At 47.0% G+C, this 18285-nt stretch overlaps 1 protein-coding gene across 1 annotated transcript in view; it reads left to right on the forward strand.

Annotated features, from left to right (window-relative positions):
* Positions 1–251: 251 nt before the first annotated feature.
* Positions 252–18285, forward strand: part of Ppargc1a (PPARG coactivator 1 alpha) — a 629633-nt gene continuing 611599 nt past the window's right edge. Inside the window, exon 1 of the mRNA XM_075943563.1 lies at positions 252–815. The gene's annotated coding sequence lies outside the window, so the exon portion shown is untranslated. The remainder of the gene's footprint in view (positions 816–18285) is intronic.

Below are 18285 nucleotides of genomic sequence, written 5' to 3' on the forward strand. Positions count from 1 at the left end.
CACCTGCGCCCCCTGCCGTCCCGGGACGCTCACAGCCGGGAGGGGAGGACCTCGAGGTCCGGTAGCAGGGGCTTCAAAGGTCTGGTGGTGCGGGCTGATTTAGTGGCCTGGGCTGTAGTACAGGCTGTCCCCGGCAGCCGGCGGAGTCGGGGAGCCCACGTGATGGCCCCGGCTCTCCGGTGAGCTCCCCAAACAGACGCACACCCAGGCGCGCGCGCACACGCGAGTGCGCGCACACACACACTCACACACGCACGCACGCACCCAGCCCCGCGCGCGCACACGCCCGCCCGCCCGCTCTGCCTCTGCGCCCTGCATCCCGGCTCGCTCATTCTCTCGCCCTCTCGCCTCTTCTGCGGTCTCTCGCTCTGCGCGCACACACCGCACACACGCACACGCACACACGCGCGCATACACGCAGCCGGCTCAGGCGGCGGCGGCGGCGGCTGCCGGAGTCAGGACGAACCTCTCTAGGTACCGTCTTGAGAAGGCGGCAGCAGCGGCGGCGACGGTGGCAGCCCGAGCATCCCTGCTCAGCCGGAGAGGGAGCAACGCCGAGAGTTCCCGTTCCCTCGGCCATTCCCTTCCCCCCTCCTTTTCTTTATTTGCGAGAGAATTTCAGCTGCCTTATTGATTTCGTTTGATTTGGAAACATTTTTGGTTGCTTTTTTTTTTTTTGTGTGTGTGTGTCCTTTTTTTTCTTTCCTCGTTTTATTTGCATCCAGAGCATGGCGGGCTGCGGGCTGTCGGAAGACACCTTCCTCTCCTCCTTCTTTTACAACTACGGCTCCTCCTGGGAAACCCCTTCCAACCAGGTAAGGGGTGGCTCAGTGCCGAACGGCATCTCCCCGTACCCCCTTCTGCTCTCTCACTTGGCACCAGGCGGGTAGACAGAGGCTCGGGAGGGGGTGGGGAGGATGGGGGGCCAAGTGGGTCGCACTGTCTGGGTCAGCGCCAACCGGCGACAGAGGTGTTCTTCCTTCTCCATACCCCCCCACACATAGCGCCAGCTCCAGGGGCTGTCGCGTCCCTCCGGTACCCATTCTGCCATGGACGCCTATCTGCCCCCAAACCTCCCAACCCAGCGGGAACCCGAGAAAGAGGCAGGAGCTGGCGCGTTACCCCGAACAACTCCAGGCAAAAGCAGGGAACTCGAGCGCAACCTTCACCAAGTCGCCGCGGGCGCCGCGCCCCTGTGCGCCCGCCGCCCGCCCGCCCTCCAGTTGAGCCCTGGGGCTGCCTAGCTGTAAGACCCCCCGCGACGTGTTGTCCCTCCCTCCACTCCCTCCGGGCCCAGAGCCACCTCTTTCCCTAAAATGGCTGCAATCTTAAGTAGCTGCGTCCCCTGACCCGCGGGGATTGGGGTGGTGGTGATGGTAAGCAAAGTGGAGGTTCTACTCCTTCCGACCCCGCACCTCCCCGGCCGCGCACGAACACCCCACAAACACACACTTAACTTTGATGACTGTGCAATGCAGTCCGGCTGCATCGTGTCCTGCACGCTTCCTGCTGCCGGCCTATAGGTGTGTGAATCGGTGTGACTGGGGGGCCCCTGGAAACTGGAGGTGGATGAGGGAAGTGGGGGCGTGGAAGGAGACTGGTGTCCGCCGGCCACTGATTACCTGGAGAGAGACAGGCGTGTGTTTAGGGGCTGGGAGGGAGTGCCAAAGCTATTCCGGGAGCCACAGCGAGAATTAGAGGAAAAAAATGCCTTTTAATTAAATAACTGTTGTAGTCTGCTGCCCCCACTGCTTGTTTGGTGAAAGTCTGCTGGCATCTGTCATCTTCAAACTACACGGGGAAGTGGAGCTGGGGTCCAGGGAGAGGAGTGTGTGTGTGTGTGTGTGTGTGTGTGTGTGTGTGTGTGTGTGGGCGCGCGCACGTGTGTGTATGGCTTGGGAAAGTTGGGGCCAGAAGCTAGGTGGAAGAGCCGTGATGAAGGCGGCCCCAACTCGGTGGGCCGGCCAGGGCTCCGAGAGTTCCTGGGCCCCGTGGAGCGCGCATCCGAAGGCGCGGGCCCGCGAGCCTGAGGGGGCCGGAGGGGACTGCTCGGTCCTGCACGACTGTCCAGGCTGCTGCGGCGTCTCTCTCCCGGAGTCCGTCCGCCGGTCTCTGGCCGGTTTCGGGCTGCTCGCCGCGCTTGCCCGCGCTGGCGCGCTCCCTCCGGGGCCCAGATCTCAGCGCGCTCCTGCGAGCTCGCGGATAGGCAAAAATATTATAAATAAATAAATAAATAAATAAACCAAAGCCCTAAAGCCAAACAACCGAAAAATGTGCTCCGCTGTCCCCTTCACCACCGTCCCCACCCCCCCTCCAACCTCCATGTCTCGCAGACACAAATAGCCAAAGTACTAGTGGCCAGGTGACGACCTCGCCTCCCTGGCTTGGGCTCTCCGGATCCCGCCGTGGCTGCCGGAGTGAATAATACACCGCTCGGGAGATTCGAAAGGCTCCCGCCGCCTCATCGCTCCAGAACCGGCCCCGAGCTCCCGCCAGCCCTCCGGCCGTCTCCACGATGGGGCGCCGGGCCGCCCCCAGATCAGCCGGCCCGTCGCGGGGCGCTGGGCGGCGAGAGAAGGCAGCCCCAGTAAGGAGCCGAAACTTGCAGGAGCTGCCGAGGTGGTCGCGCTTGAGGTGGAGTTGGGGACCCCGGAGAGACACGGATAGGATCAAGGGGGCGCCCTGGCTGCAGGTTGAGAGCTCCCAGAGGCTTTCTCCTAGCTACCCCGCCTCGCAAGGCATGCTTCGGGTGCTCTCTCTACGCCTGCCCGAAGCAGCTTGGGGTTGCCGAGAGCCACGGACCCCTCTGGTTTGGGAAACTCCAGTCTCCAGGAGCCTCAGTGCGCGCCCCTGGCGTGTGTGTGTGTGTGTGTGTGTGTGTGTGTGTGTGTGTGTGTGTGTGACGCGTGTGTGCCTGTCGATGAGTCAGAAACCAACGCCAGCTCGCCAGCTCTCCTTTAAGGACGGAGGCGCAGACCTAAGGCATGAAGCACACACCTGCCACCAGCCCTGGGGGCTATGGGGGATTCCTCGGCAGCGCCGCGCCTCGCGTTTCCTGGACCTGAATGCTTTAGGCTAAGTTTCCGGGCGAGTGGCTCAGACCAGCACCACCGCAGGGAGCAGAAACTCGGCTGCTTGCTATTCCTCGGGAGGAAGAGAAAAGGGAGACCCGGTGGGTGTCGCCAGGCACGCAGCCACAGAGCTCTGGAGCCACGGGAGGCTTCGCAGCATCTTTAAGAAGATAGGGAACGAGTCGGAGAGCGTAGAAAAGCAGAGGCCTGGGCCCCTATTTCGCAAGATAGGCAATCACGTGCGAACTCCTTGGAAACCCGAGGTGGTGGGCGGCTGGGAGGGAGGGGGTGCGGGGCAGGTTCTTAAGGGACAGGTCAAGGAAAGATGAGAATCTTGTAGAGGAGTCATTCTAGAGGCAAACTATTGGCGTCTCTCTGGGTAAAGTTAGTTTAACTTGGTTAGGGTAAAACAGCTCCAGCTCCTCCAAAGACATTTTTCTTCTAGAAAGGGTCATTCATTCATGTTGCTAAGAAAATGTAGAGATTTTCTGATAAAGGGTCTGCTGCGGAGGGTGATTAGCTCACGGGATGGTACTGAGGAACGAGCTACCCTGAAAGCAGAGGAATTGGATGGCGGTGCCCCGGAGGTGGGGGGGGGGTAGGTGATTTGAAGTGTTGACTTCCTTCTCCAGTGGTACAGTATGAACTTTAAGAGAAAGTGCAGAAACAAAGAGAGGCATGCATCATTAGGGGAAGGGGCATTCACCACCCAAACTGTGCTTGTCCGGTGGGAGTCCTGGCAGGCAGTGCGTTAGCAGGACTTGCTGTTTCCAGCTCAGCCACCACCATCATTTCGGGGAAGGAGACTATACAGCCTATGCATTAGGCCTTGCTGATCTCTAGTCTGTCCTTTCAACATCTGAACACGGGCTATGAGAACTGCTCCCAAATGCTCCTACGAAGAACAAGGAGAAAACAAAGGCGATAGTTTAAATCCTATCCCAGGATTCAGGCAGAGCTGACATGGGGAGATGCCTGGGCCAAATTTGAAAGAGTGAGACTTATTCATGATTTTACCTGAATGGCTGCCAAAAAGCTCCAAATCCTTCATTCCCTAAAAATAGCAACGTTCTTCAGGTATAATTTGTTTACCTCAATTAAAAATAAAACCCTCTTCCTAGTGTTATAAAGTGCTTATGGAGGTAAGGGTTGGCTGGACTAAAAAAAAAAATCAAGCTTTTTATTTCTAGATCAATACGATGTGCTCTCAACATCTAATACCATGTAAAAGGACCCTTTTTACAGCATCAATAGCAGGCAGGCATGTCTACTAAGAACCTCCTTTCCTGGAACCACGAGGCGTTTTGATTTCTTTCGTTTTCACAAGAAACACGATTATGACACCACTCATTATAAACACGAGAGTGAAAGATAGGATGAAGATGGAGGCTGTTGATATATGGCTCCGGAGAGCTGGAAACGAGAGAGCCATTTATTCACTTCTAAAACCAGGCAAACAAAAACAAGCAAATAAACAGACATTCAAAATACTCCAGCTCCGGATCATTGTCTAAGGGAAGGATTTTAGTTATGCTGTGACATTTATTGTAGCTGGGGTGGTGGTGTTTTTTTTTTTATAATTTTTCAGAGAGAGGGAAAGAGTCTAATGTGTATTAGAGCTGGAACTACATCTGTTACCATTTGAGAACTGGGAGATTCCATCCCGTTTCTGGGAGACCATGCGGCAGGTATTTTGCATGGGCTTTCCAATGTGCAAAACAAACCACAAGTGTGTGTGGGCAGGAGTGGAGTGTGGGGGGAAGCATCTGCTGAGGTGGAATCTCAGAGTGAAACCCCCAATTAAAGTCTATCTGTGAGATGTATCTGCTTGGGCTCAGTGCAGCAGACGGCAGCCCGTTCTTTAATTTACAGTTTCACGCCGAGGGATGGCAGTAGAGCAAGCTTCCAACACTCGGAGCTTTCTCTTTTCATGTTGTGCCTTTCAGCCTGGGTTTCTCCCCTGGAGTTGGGTAAGCTTTCCGGCTCCATCCTCGGTAGTGGCTGGCCGATACCTGCTTGCATTTTGGACCTAGGTCACCTTATTAGCTGTCACTATGCAAGCCCAGATCGAAGCCGGCCAGGTCTGTATGATACAGAATCAATCAATTGAAAGTGAAAAATGGAGCCAATTAGCTGACTGCTTGGGTGTCCCAGAGACCAGACATCTGACTTCCCTCACCTCATTGGCCAGTTCTTTGGTTACCTGGTCATTTCATGGCGTGTTTGTGAAAGAGACATCACTGTCTGGTGTGACCATGCATTTTAACTCTCCTTTGCCTCCTGCATCATCAAACTCTAGGCTCTCAATATAAAATGGTCTCCATGAAAGAAGGACCGTGATCTATCTTTGCAGGGCCGGCAGTCTTCGTGTTGAAACCTGCACTGTTGCTACTCAGTGCGTGTGGCTCTTGGTACTCTCTCTTGCCTAGCAAGGTAGACATTTTAATACAGATTCATTACAGGATGTGGGTAAGTGGTCGAACACTTCCCCTGTCTGCCTTTTTTTTTTTTTTTTTGATCAGAGGAGTAGGGGAAGGAAGGTTAGCACTATTTCCAGGAATAGGGATAGTCAAAGCAGGAAGCACAAGAAAGAACTGAGGGCATGTATGTTTTCTTTTTGGCTCTTCCATAACTCTTAAAGTGACAACAGTGTTTAGATCCACAGAGATGAACCGAGACTTACAAGTGGGAGAAGTCTATTTTCCTCTCCAGCACCTGCATAGAAATGCCAGGCATGGTGGCATGCTGGGGAGGCAGAGACAGGAAGATGCCTAGGGCTCACTAGACAGCCAGTTCATCCTGGTTGGTGAGCTCCAGACCAGCGTCTCCAAAGAGAGTCACAGAGCGCCTGAGGATGATAGCCAAGGTAGTCTTCTGACCTCACATGCACACACGCGGAGAGTCTGCTCACACACACACATGACACAATACACATTAACGGAGAGAAAGATTTGTCATGACCAAGGCTTGTCGCAGGTCTTCCTGTAAGAAGAGCTTCCTTCGGGTAGTGGCTTGAAAATATTCTGCACCTTTTGTAAATTTCTACCGATTTGGCATCAAAGGATATTCACAGTGGCTACTAGTTTTTTTTTTTAATACTGGTCTGAACCCTTTACAAGTACACGATTCTTTCAGTCTCGTAACAGCACAGAAGTAGGGCCTTGTCTTGTTGTTCCCATGTTACAGATAATGCAAACAAGACAGAAGTGCTGGTTAGGAACAAGTTGAGGGCTGGTTAGGCAGCCTGAGGCCAGCTTCCTCTTATTCTCTCTTTCTTCCCTTTTCCCTACAACACAAAGACACTGTAAGGCTGCCCATCCATTTCTAGCACGTCTCTGATGATGTCACTCACTTGCCTTTACAAGCACTGGACGTCTCCTTTGCTTGCCCAAATCTTCCCACTCCTCTCTCTCTTTTTCTTTTCACCTTTTTTGTATATAATATGCACAGGTATATGTTCACGTGTGTTTACACAAGGGTATGTGTGGGTATGAACACAAGCACGGGAGGCCAGACGTTGACGTCAGTGGCTCTCCTCCACTTTAGGATTTTGAGGCAGGGCCACTCACTTAGCCTGGAGTCTGCTGATTCAGCCAGACTGCTTGCTCAGCAAGCCCCAGTGATCCTCCTGTTTCTGCCTCCCAGCTTTGGGGTTTTTATGTGGGTGTTGGGGATAGCACTTGAGCAGCATGTCCCTGACTTTACTGACTGGTCCATCTCCCAGGCTCATTTTTTTCTTTCTTTTATATGACCAGATAGAATTCCCTTCAGGGAAGTTGCCTGTTTTGGTGGCGCCAACCATACCCACCTGATGCTTTTCCCCCCTTGGTGCTGGACCTTGATACTTGAGTTTATCACACTCTGATTTCGATAGTTGATCCAGCCGGATAAACAGATGGAGCCTTTAGATTGTTCAGCTTTTCAAATCAAATGAACAATTTTACAATTGCTCAGATATAGCAACACCTCTCTCTCTCTCTCTCTCTCTCTCTCTCTCTCTCTCTCTCTCACACACACACACACACACACACACACACACACACTCTCTCTCTCTCTCTCTCTCTCTCTCTCTCTCTCACACACACACACACACACACACACACACACTCTCTCTCTCTCTCTCTCTCACACACACACACACTCTCTCTCTCTCTCTCTCTCTCTCTCTCTCTCACACACACACACACACACACTCTCTCTCTCTCTCTCTCTCTCACACACACACACACACACACACTCACACACACACACACACACATTTATGCATGCATTCAAGTCCCCTTTACACAGGAGCTCATATCAGTTTGAGTTTGCCGTATTATTTATGTTTTCAATTAAGATGGAGACACGCGTTCCTCATCACCATCATGTTTTTATAGGAGTCTTCTGTAAGGAGGCGGGCACCTAACCTTTCTGTCCATCATCAACCAATGCCTCTTCGTGGCTGGGCCCTTCTATTCTGTTCTGCCACAGTGTGCTTGTGGGAAGGGGAAGGAAGACACGGCCTGTCGGCAGGGAGACAGTATATACCAAGAGGGTGTTTCTTGCTGGCTTCGCCGTTCTTGTGGCCCTAGTGGAAATATAAAAGTGCGGGGTTTGCATTGGAATGAGAAGAGGGTCACCTCCCCCTTTGTAGTCATCATCAAGGAAGCAGAACTTCCTTCCAGAGAGACCATAGGAAATCAATGATCACACCTTGCCAGCAAAGAGGTAAATGCGTGCAGCAGATGGCATTAAATCAAAGGGCAGCAGAAACGTGACTCACTCTCCGAGGCAGTGTGTGACTTTTTGGTCCCTTTAAAGAATTCACATTTTTGATACAATACTTGTATTTAGATCTTTCTTTTCTTTTAAAAATGAAGAAAAGAGGAAAATGCCATTACCTGATACTACAACCTTTTCTCCCAAAGATACTTATTTAAACAAAGCCTGGTGCCTTTCTGAACCATCGTGCCAAATCTGTTGCCATCCCCCCCCATTTTTTTTTTAAAAAAACAAGAATCGACCTGATTTATGTAAAGTAACTGGGCTTGTGTGTGTTTATCTATTTCTCCTGTGTACTCACTTAAGCAGAGGAGAGCTTGCACCGAGGGGAAGGTTTGTTCCCCATGGCCAGAAGGGGCTGCAGAGGGACCCCAGTACAGAGGGACCCTGCGGGAGGGCGAGGCGGATGTGTAGGGAAACATAGGAAAGGAGACTTGCTGAAATATGGAGAAGCAGGTGTGGGCTCTACCATGCCTCTCTCTGTAGAGCGCACTTCGGATTGCTCTGTGAGCTCGTCTTCCTGTACGTTTGAAATCAAGCTGCAGGTAATAGCTAGGGGTAAGGGGAATGTCTGGTCTCTACCGGAAGAAGACAAGACACCCAAGAAATCTCTCTGGGGAAATAGTCTTAGAAATCAAACTTGCCGGAAAAAGCCAGGAAGGAAAAGGCAGGAGATACAGCAGCAACCTTAACCACATTTTATCCCAATTTATTATTTCCAGTAGCAGTTGTCCCTAATGTTAACAATGAGTGATTAGGATTCCGTCGTTTCGTTTACAGCATAAATTAGCATTTTGTTTTCTGTTACAGCTTTTGAATGAGGAATTATAATGTATAATTTGCTGAAAATAGATGTTATCATCTCTTAGGAGGAGAACAACCACATAAACTTGAACAAATGATAAAAATGGAATCAATTACATTTCAAATAGAAGTAGTTTACAAACCTCCAAATACAAAGTGGCAGGAGTAGCTGGTTATTGTAACAAATAATTAGTTTTTTAAAAACAACGTTTATTGAATTCCATTGACAATTTCGTAATTGTTCCCACCCAGTTGGCTGTAGTGCTCCCTCTTCTGAGATGAAACTGGCGCGGAGTGACTGCCTTTTATGAGCTGTATTTTTGCCTCGTTACTTCTTGTTACACGCAGAATATATACTTCGTTTTGCTTGTAACCCCTTTCTGAAAGAATTGAATTATGTCACCAGGCTTTGGTGACAGATACACGGGCTGGCTGGTAACTGGGGGTGTTGTCAGGTTCCAGCAGGGGAGAGGTATCAGAGTAAAGATGGGTGTGGACCAGTATAGGCTGAAGAAAACCATTTTACCTGACCAATCAAACAAGTGAATCATATTTTGATTTGATTTTCTGCATCTCTCTCTGTTCTCCACCTTTAACCTTGATTCTAATTTCTTACGTGTCCCTGTCATCACATGCTCTCCTGAGGAAGCTCCTTTGGAGAGAAAGCCACAGCTCTATATGTTCCTGGTACCTCCCTGTGCCCAGCCCGCAGCAGGCAGCATGTTGGTGCTGGACACACGGCTTTTCTGCTATTACGTGTGTCACTTTATCTCTCTGTGTTCCTTCGCTTGGGAAGATGAAGTCAATTCTGTAATGACTTTTTTTTTTTTTGAAAATGGGAATATGACTTGGAGAACAAATGAATTCTGTTTCCATTAACGTGTCTCCGGGGAAGAGATGGTTGGGTTACCATGGGCTCACTCAAACCTCTTAATTTTTAAAATGAGAAAGTATAAAGTATATGCTTCATACACTCAGAAAGTGTAAGGGGGTAAGTGAGAATCAGGGCGATTACATTTCAACACTCTTGGGTAATGGCTGCACACTGAGTGGATCATTCATTTTTGATTATTTCTAAAAGATTAATCCATTTCTTTAAAGTTAATATGCAAAGAAATATGTTCACCATCTCTTTATTTTTAGATCCCACGATTTAGTCTGAAACAAATCAGTGGTGCATTATAAACACACAAGAATGTATCTAATGACGGGAGTCGGGATGAGCAGATGCCGGGGAAGATGCTCCGTGTGAAGTCGAGGGAGCTGCAGGAGGGAATGGAAAAAAGTCTCTGGAAGTTGGAGGGCTTGTGAGGTGACTGCTGGGAGGCGGTTCACCCACCACGCTCGCCTCACGCTGTGCAGGGCAGAGCAGAAGAGACAGCGCTCATCCCTAGCACAGTTGGCGAGGGTTCAGAGAGGCAGTGGACCTGGGAGACCCACGTAGTCTGCCGTACAGGGCCTGCTTCAGATAGGACGTCTCAGCTATTAGGTTTCCTATGGGGTGCCTACTAGGGGAGAGTCTGAGACACAGTACCTTCGCAGGGAATTATATTGGTCGGTCACAGGAAGATCCACATATTGAATATTTACTGTATCACTAAGAACCCATTAAAGCGGTTTCCGTGATGAACTCTTCAAAGCAGCCAGGTGGGGGTGGCTACTGTTACCCATGTTATGTATTAGAGATGAAGTGGCTGAGAAGCAGGGAAGCAGAGAAGCGAAGTGAAATGGCCAAGATCTCACAGCTGGTAAGTAGGAGCGCTGGGATTCGTATCTAAGCAGGTCCATTTCCTAAGTCAGAGTTTGAACTCTAATGCAGGCTCCCATCAGCTAGATGGGTGACTGGACAGAGGAGCATCAAAGATGAAGGAAAAATGACTACAACATGGGGAGCCTCACCTGTGTTCAGAGTAATTAGACAGCAACTGAAAGAAAGGGCCGTCACTATGGCCGTATGCAGGAGGGACCTGCCTCCGTGCTGGAGGAATTGCAGAGTTTCAGAAGATCATACCATGTAAACTGAGACTGCTTTTTTGTTTTCTGGCCACTCAGACCCGAATAATCACACAGAAACTATATTAATTACAAAACTGTTTGGCCAATAGCTTAGGCATATTCCTAGCTAGCTCTTACATCTTAAATTAACCCATTTCTATTAATCTGTGTATCACCACGAAGCTGTGGCCTACTGGTAAGGTGCTGGTGTCTTTCTCCTTTGGCATCTACATGGCATCTCCCTGACTTTGCCTTCTTTCTCCTTGCATTCAATTTAGTTTCCCAGCCTACCTATATTCTGCCTTGCCATAGGCCAAAGTAGCTTCTTTATTAACCAATGGTAATAAAACATAGTCACAGCATACAGAGGGGAATCCCGCATCATCGCTATAGACCCTGAGCTTTAGGGAACAGAGAATATAGGTAAAGAGAATAGGTGTGCAAACTGGAAAAGAAGGGCATTCCAGGCAGAAGAAAAGCACAAGAGGGGTGCAGCTCAGAGTGGGGAGTTGTTTGGATAATTCCTTTTATTTGATAAAATATATTGACCACTTTCCTTGTGCTTGTGTTATGTCTTCTCACAAGGATATATAATTTAGTAGGATACACATACATGCCTTTGCCTATGACTTGTGTACGTGAGATAGGTTCTTAAGTAGATGGATTCTGTCTGCATTACATATGTCCACATACAAAGCCTATAGACACATCTATCCATATATGACATATACATGTACATTTATCTATCATCTCTTCATGTATATGGATCTACCTATCATCTGTCATCTGGCTATCACATATCTTACTTTGTAAGAACCTCCCATCTGATTACCTCTCATTTGGTCATCGTGAGCTCTTTTCACTGTGTGAAATGGACAGGGAGGTACTTGGCTGTGTGAACCAGAGGCCTTCTTTGAGGTTCTTGACTTATCTATCAGGCGTCCCTGCTTAGTGAAGGGAAGGATCCACAGCACAGTTGGGGTTTTGTGAGCCAGACTTGTGAGTTGGTTTACACATTGTCATATCTCAAGCCAGCCAGCAAGCAAACATACTTTCCAACTTTGGGGAAACTTAAGATCTTGGCATCATTGAAATCTCCTTGGTTGACAATGTCAAAAGAACAGTTTAATTAGTAAGTCAAATGTAAAGTTTTATTTTGAGGTTTTATTGCACTTCAATGGATGGCTAAACTTTTTTTTTTTTTTTGAGATTAAAATTAGTCACCCAAGCTAGAGAGTGGAATTGTATCAGAAGTTGGGGACACACTCTGAGGCCCGTGCAGCTGTGCTAATGAATTCCTTGACGCCTTGCTATGCATGGTGTCAACCTAAAAGGGTTACAGGGCTTTGAAGAAAAGAGCCCCAAACAACACAAATGGGAATGGAACCATCTCTGCAATCCTCGTCAAAGCCTTGTGGGTTTAAGAAGTAAGACTCCATTGCTAATTGATTTTTCTGACCCTGATAGTAACAGTTGCATTAAAAAATAATTTAAAAATCATTTCCCCTGATTAAACTGGTCCTGAAGAACAAGTTGCTAAGAAACAATGCTTTGACTCATTGTTTACATGTATTATAAATAAATACTTCTTTATTTTACAAAAACGTTCTTCTTGTTTATTCTTTCACTACACCGGTATATCCAGTATGAAGACAGTTTGGGGGATGTTTGAAAACTGTAAAGGGCTCTCTCGTGGTGTTTCTCGTGGTGGAAGAAGAGTTCGCTTGTGAAAAGAGGGACCATCAACCTTGACTACAGACCCAGGGATAAAATAGATGTTGAAGAACCACATTGGCTGCTTATTCAGGAAGGTCTGTTGAGTGATATTAGCCACTTGCATTGTTTTATTATGTTTTTTTGGTTTTTTGAGACAGGGTTTTTTTGTATAACAGTCCTAGCTGTCCTGGAAATGGCTCTTGTAGACCAGGCTGGCCTCGAACCCACAGAGATCCACCTACATCTGCCTCCTAAATGCTGGCTCAAAAAACCAAAAAATAAAAAAAACCCCACTTGCTTTGTGGGGCTGAGTCATGACTAGCTGCAGTACATCCCTTCCCTGTCCAATAACCAATAGTGTTAAGATGGCAATCTCTACAATTCCTTCCAGGAGCTTTTACTGAGGTCATCCCAGGCTAATGAGTCTTCCCTAAGCATCGCTTAGTTGTTTAAATAAAGTAATTAGAGATTGTTCGGTAATGTGATATTCAAATATTCCCTTCCCAGAGAATTGTGGGAAAATGCTTTCTTTTGAATGTAGAAACAGGCCAGATTCAAGAAGGTTGCAAGCCATGTGTGATGGATCAAACTTGTATTCCCAGGAGTTGAGAGGAAGAGGCAGGAGGATCACCACAACTTTTAAGGTCTCCTTCTAGTTAATAGCAAGCTCCAGGTCAGCCAGGGCTTCTTGGCAAGAGTCTGTCTCAAAAATCCAAGGAAAAAAATCATTGTATAAATATTAAGTACTGTTTAGTGTGAGTTGTTACTAGTTCTTTTATGTCCTTTGTATTTAGAGTAAACATAGCTATAGATTTTTCCTCAATTGATTTTTAAATGTCTTAAATTCTTTGTATTGGGGTGTGTGTGTGTGTTTTATTGTTTTGTTTTGTTTGTTTTTGTTGGTTGTTTTTGAGACAGGGTTTCTCTGTAGCTTTGGAGCCTGTCCTGGAACTAGCTCTTGTAAACCAGGCTGGCCTCGAACTCACAGAGATCTACCTGTTTCTGCCTGCCGAGTGCTGGGATTAAAGGCGTGCGCCACCACTGTCCGGCCATGTGTGTTTTATTGTGTCTCTGCTTTGACATCAGATATCACTTAAGACATTAAATACAGTGAAAGACACAGTGTAGGTGCCAACTAGTATCCTTATGGGTCATTTATGAAAGAAGTAATCTTGAACTCACTCTAGCAATTTAGAGACATAGATATCTTGTTAGTCACACAGGTATGAACTAAAAAGACCAGAAGGTGAAGGGCTAGGAACGTTCCTTTAGACACCTCCACAAAAGGACATTTTCTGAAGAGTAAAATTTTTCTCTTGGAATTAGGAGAACTCTTTCTATTGAACCACATTCTAATTTATAGGGAATATCATCTTGATAATTTACTGGGTAATTAAAAAAATATATTTATACTTGGTTTCCTAGGGTACTGTTGTTGAAAACTAGTATATAGAAATCATATCCAGAAAAAATGATTAAAAACATCTTTCTTGTTATAGATATATATCTTGCATGTTAACCTTTTTGTTTTGGATTTTTCTAAGAAAAATCAAAACCATCCATAATCTAAAGACTTAAAGAGAACCACAGACCACATTTTGATGCATATCTTTCCAGCTTTTAGAATTATTTATTTAATTGTGTGTGTGTGTGATGTCAGAGGACAACTTGAAGGAGTTGATTTTCTACATCCATTATGTAGGTCCTGGGTATTGAACTCAGGTCATTGGTCTTGGGGGCAAGTACCTTTACCTGATAAGCCATCTTATCAGCCCCGGCTTCTTCTCCAGGCATTACCTGTGTTTTTATAACCTGATGCTATCCCGTTTTCCATCTGCCGCTTGGTATCCCTCTGTGTCAACTCATGTGGCTGTTCGATATTCTGTTGTGTAATTATAGAACCATTTGCTTAATCTTTCTGTACCGTTAGGTATTTAGGTGTCACGAATTGATACTAGATGGTGCATATCCATGATTCTTTCTTTAGGACAATGCACAGTAGTAGAAAATCTTGGATAAAGGGCATACAAAATTTCACTGTCTTTCCATAAAGAAGAATCAGCTGCACCCGTGGAAGCTATGTGCCAGGGTACCAAATGGCGGCTGTCATAAAATGCACCTTCTTTCCTCAGAATATTCTCTATCTACTGAAAACTCAAAAATAAACCTTCCAGTTGTCATGCCAGATCAGGGGTCACATTCAAAGCAGAAAAGACCTTCCTCCACTCTAGGTTCTGCAAGCTCTTTTGACTACTGGAACAAAATGTGTAGCATGGGATCCAAGCCAGTGGTGTGGAGTTTGACCCTGGTTCTCAGGCAGGTGCTTGGTTCTCTCCTTCCTGTAGCTCTGCACAAACCTGGCAGCTTCCATTCTGCTAAGATATACAGAAAAATATCTTTCTCGTCAGTGAGCTACTTACACTGAGGACAAGAAGTTAGGATCTTATGTCATCCCCGGGAAATTCTAAGACCGACATTGCAGAAGATTGCAATGTATCGTGTTTCTGGTGTGGACTGTCCCCCTTGGCCCCCGTGACAAGCCATAAATATTTCTGTGAAAAGAAGATCCTTAAACAAAACCAAAGGTGCCCATGTGGCACAGAACCAGTCACCGTGGTTGCTCTCCAGGTTGTTCCTCTTCCTCAGTTGACAGTCACAGATTTGTGGGATCCTGTCCTTTTAACATTCACTCTTTTTCTCTATGACTTGTATCTGATTTTTCCTTAGGAAAGTCCAGAGGCTAAGAGAACGGGGACTATTCATTTGTCCACACCCTTTAGGCCTAGAGGAACTTTGAAACCAGGTTCCAGGGCAAAAAGCTGCACGACTCTCCCCAGACATACTCCACTCCTTGCTTTCTTGCTAACCGTTTGCTCAGCTCCCTGATTCTCCCTCTCTCCCCAAGGGCTGAGCTGCTTGCCTGTGCCATCTACTCCACTACTCGAGCTTCTACCCCCAAGGCAGTCTTAGCATCCACACGTGGAGGACTAGCTGGTGGCTTAGCTTCACAGTCGCAACCTTTCACCGCTCTGCGCTCAGGCAGCCCAGCCACACCGTCCTTTGGAGTACCTCTGCTTCTGGAACCTCAGGCTCTGGTCTAGCCACACCTGGCTAAAACCACGCCTGGTGACAGTCTTACAGCCCCACCTCTAGCTTCCTTGAATGTTTATTTACGAGCGCTCGGATCCCTGAACTGTTCTCCCTTCTTCCCAATCGTCAGCCATCCTCCTGCCCCTACTCCCTTTTAATGAGTGAACAATCTCAGGATCTATCACTTAAACTGCTGTCCTGTCTAAGCCTTAAAGACCACAATCTCTTACCCTTTTATGTCTGTCCATAAAATCCCAGTCTTCTGCCAGTCAAGCCAAACTGCTTTATTTGCTTCATCATGCAAGCCATGGGGTTGGTAAAAACCAGTTATTCCAAAGAATGGCACTGAATTGTATTGTCCTCAACCTCAGCACCATTCACTGTCTGTATCTGCGACCTCAAACACTCTGTCTGTTACCCTTGACTCCCTTGACCTTCATTGGTCTCCTCTTAGTCATCCAGTATGAATTTTTCTGGTCTTTTATCTCTAGACCACCACTTTAACTTTCCTTCCACCTGAGCTGTGGACACAATAACCTCTTTCCATCTTCTAGACTTTGATCCATCCCTTATGACTTCCTGATTCAATAAGGCTAGAAAAAAAAATGCATCCAAATTTCTTTTAAGACATTCCTCTGTGAGCCTTTCACCTTCTTCCAAGGGTTGTCTTCCCCCTTCTTCCTTTTATTGTGTGGAATGAAAGGCTCAGCTTATACTGGAGACCATAAGTTTTAATGACATCAATCTCTCTATACTTGAGGTTGGTTGTGTTCTGTAGCTCATGGGTTTTTTAGAGCGAGAGGCAGATAATGTGCAAGGCAGGGTGATAAATTTGTGCTAGACTCAGCCAGAGAACCGTATTTGCTCATGATTTTAAATCCTTCCCTTAATTCACTAATTAGTGACCTCTAAGATGAATATGGCCTTCAATACTTTGCTGGTATTCTGCCAATGCTGTCCTGATTCATAAATGTTGGGATTCTTTTCTTCTTAAATATTTGTGTGTTGTGGTATGTGTGTATATGTGTGTGTGTGTGTGTGTGTGTGTGTGAGAGAGAGAGAGAGAGAGAGAGAGAGAGAATACACATGTCTTAGCATGCTTGTGGAGGTTGGGAGCAGCTTTCAGAAGTTAATTCTCTGCCTTCCACTTTAGTTAGAGGCAGAGTCTTTCTGTTTGTTGCTGCACTGTGTGTCCAGGACAGCTGCCCCACAGTGCTCTCATCCCCCATCTCAGATCAGAGACCTGGAGGGACAGATACAAGATGTGTTTTTGTTCTCTTTTGAAACGTAGGGTCCAGGGATCAGAAAACAGGTTATTAGGCTTCTACGGCAAGCTCAAGCCTTCTCTTCAACCACAAATGCTGTAATTTTATTAGCCTCCCCATCTTATTTTTTTAGACAGAGTTTCATTGTGTAGTCTGGGCTGGCCTGGAACTTACAGAACTCTGCTTGCTTCTGCCTCTGGAGTGCTGGAATTAAAGAAAAGAAGTACCATGCTTGACTCAGCCCTATATTTTTTTTGAGGTATCAATAATTTGACTCTGCCAAGAATAGCCTGTTTTTCTCTGTGGTGCTTCTATCTATCACTGTGTCTTCTCTCCTTTCTTAACTGTCTTGCTTGATCTGATCTGAAATGTTGATCATTCCTAGTTCTCACTATGAATTGATTCCCCCTTCATTTTGTCCATATTCATTTATAGGAACCTCCCATGCATGGAAATCAGCCACCTCACAGTCTTTCAGATTTGTATTCCAGGTAAGCCTTCTCTCGTGTGTGTGTCAGGATTATGTAACCAGCGAAGTGCTCAACAGTCTCACTGATAGTTGTTACGCAGGACGTTGAAGGCAGAATTTCTATCCACATTGCTTTGTTCTTGAGTTACTTATTTGGGTAGAAGGCAACAATATTCATCCTACAGTGCCATTACTTTTTGCTGTATACTAGAAGTCACCCCACCCCAAGACTAGTCTACAACAGCATCCATGTGTAAGTGTATAGACGCATAATCATATGTATCAAGAACGTGGGTTGAGGTCACCTGGGTGGTTCTTCTGCTGTATTCGGTTGGTTCATTTGAGTCTGCGGTCAGCCAGCAGCTGGTAATTTTGCCTGTGGTGGCAGATGACTGGCTACTAATAGGGAATGGGGCTAACTGATCTGTGGGTCCAGTGTCCATCGTTCAAAAGTTAGCTCTAACTTACTCGATGCTAGCGATCACAGGATTCCTAAGAAGAGCAGGAAGAGTGAGGGAGGTCTCAGGAAACTTGCATTGGTGCTCATAGGAGATTGCCTCTAGTTCATCCTACTGTTCAGAGAAAATCACAGGGGCAGCTTCAGGCTCAGACTTGGGGAGAGGAAGGCACTCTAACTGTTGATGGGGGAGTCTGTCTTTGGGAGCACCTTTAAAGACATACATACCGTAAAGAAGTTTTGTGCCTGTGTGGCAAAGTGGGTAGCCACTTTCTAGCTCACTGCATCCATAACCCTAACTGGCTCACATCTCTCATGCTCTCCCTTTTAATCATGGCCAGCCATCAAGCCAGGATGATGTCGCCTTGATGGTGGTGCTCTCATTTGTCTATGTCTTCTACTGCTGCTCAACATGTTTCTCTCGCTCTTGACTTTTGCATTCCTTTTCTAGGGCCAGTGTAGCAAAGTTCCAGAAACTGGGCATCCTAAACCATTAGTATTTACCTTACTGGAGTCTGAAGGCTGGAAGTCTGAGATGTTGGCAGTTTGGTTTATTTTCCAGAAGGCTTCTCTTCTTTTCCTGAAGATGGTCACCTTTACCCTGCATTGCATAGAATACTCCTTTTCTATATATTTCTGCCCAAGTTTCCCTTT

Source organism: Microtus pennsylvanicus, chromosome 12, assembly GCF_037038515.1.
Source record: "Microtus pennsylvanicus isolate mMicPen1 chromosome 12, mMicPen1.hap1, whole genome shotgun sequence".
NCBI classification, from domain to species: Eukaryota; Metazoa; Chordata; class Mammalia; order Rodentia; family Cricetidae; genus Microtus; species Microtus pennsylvanicus.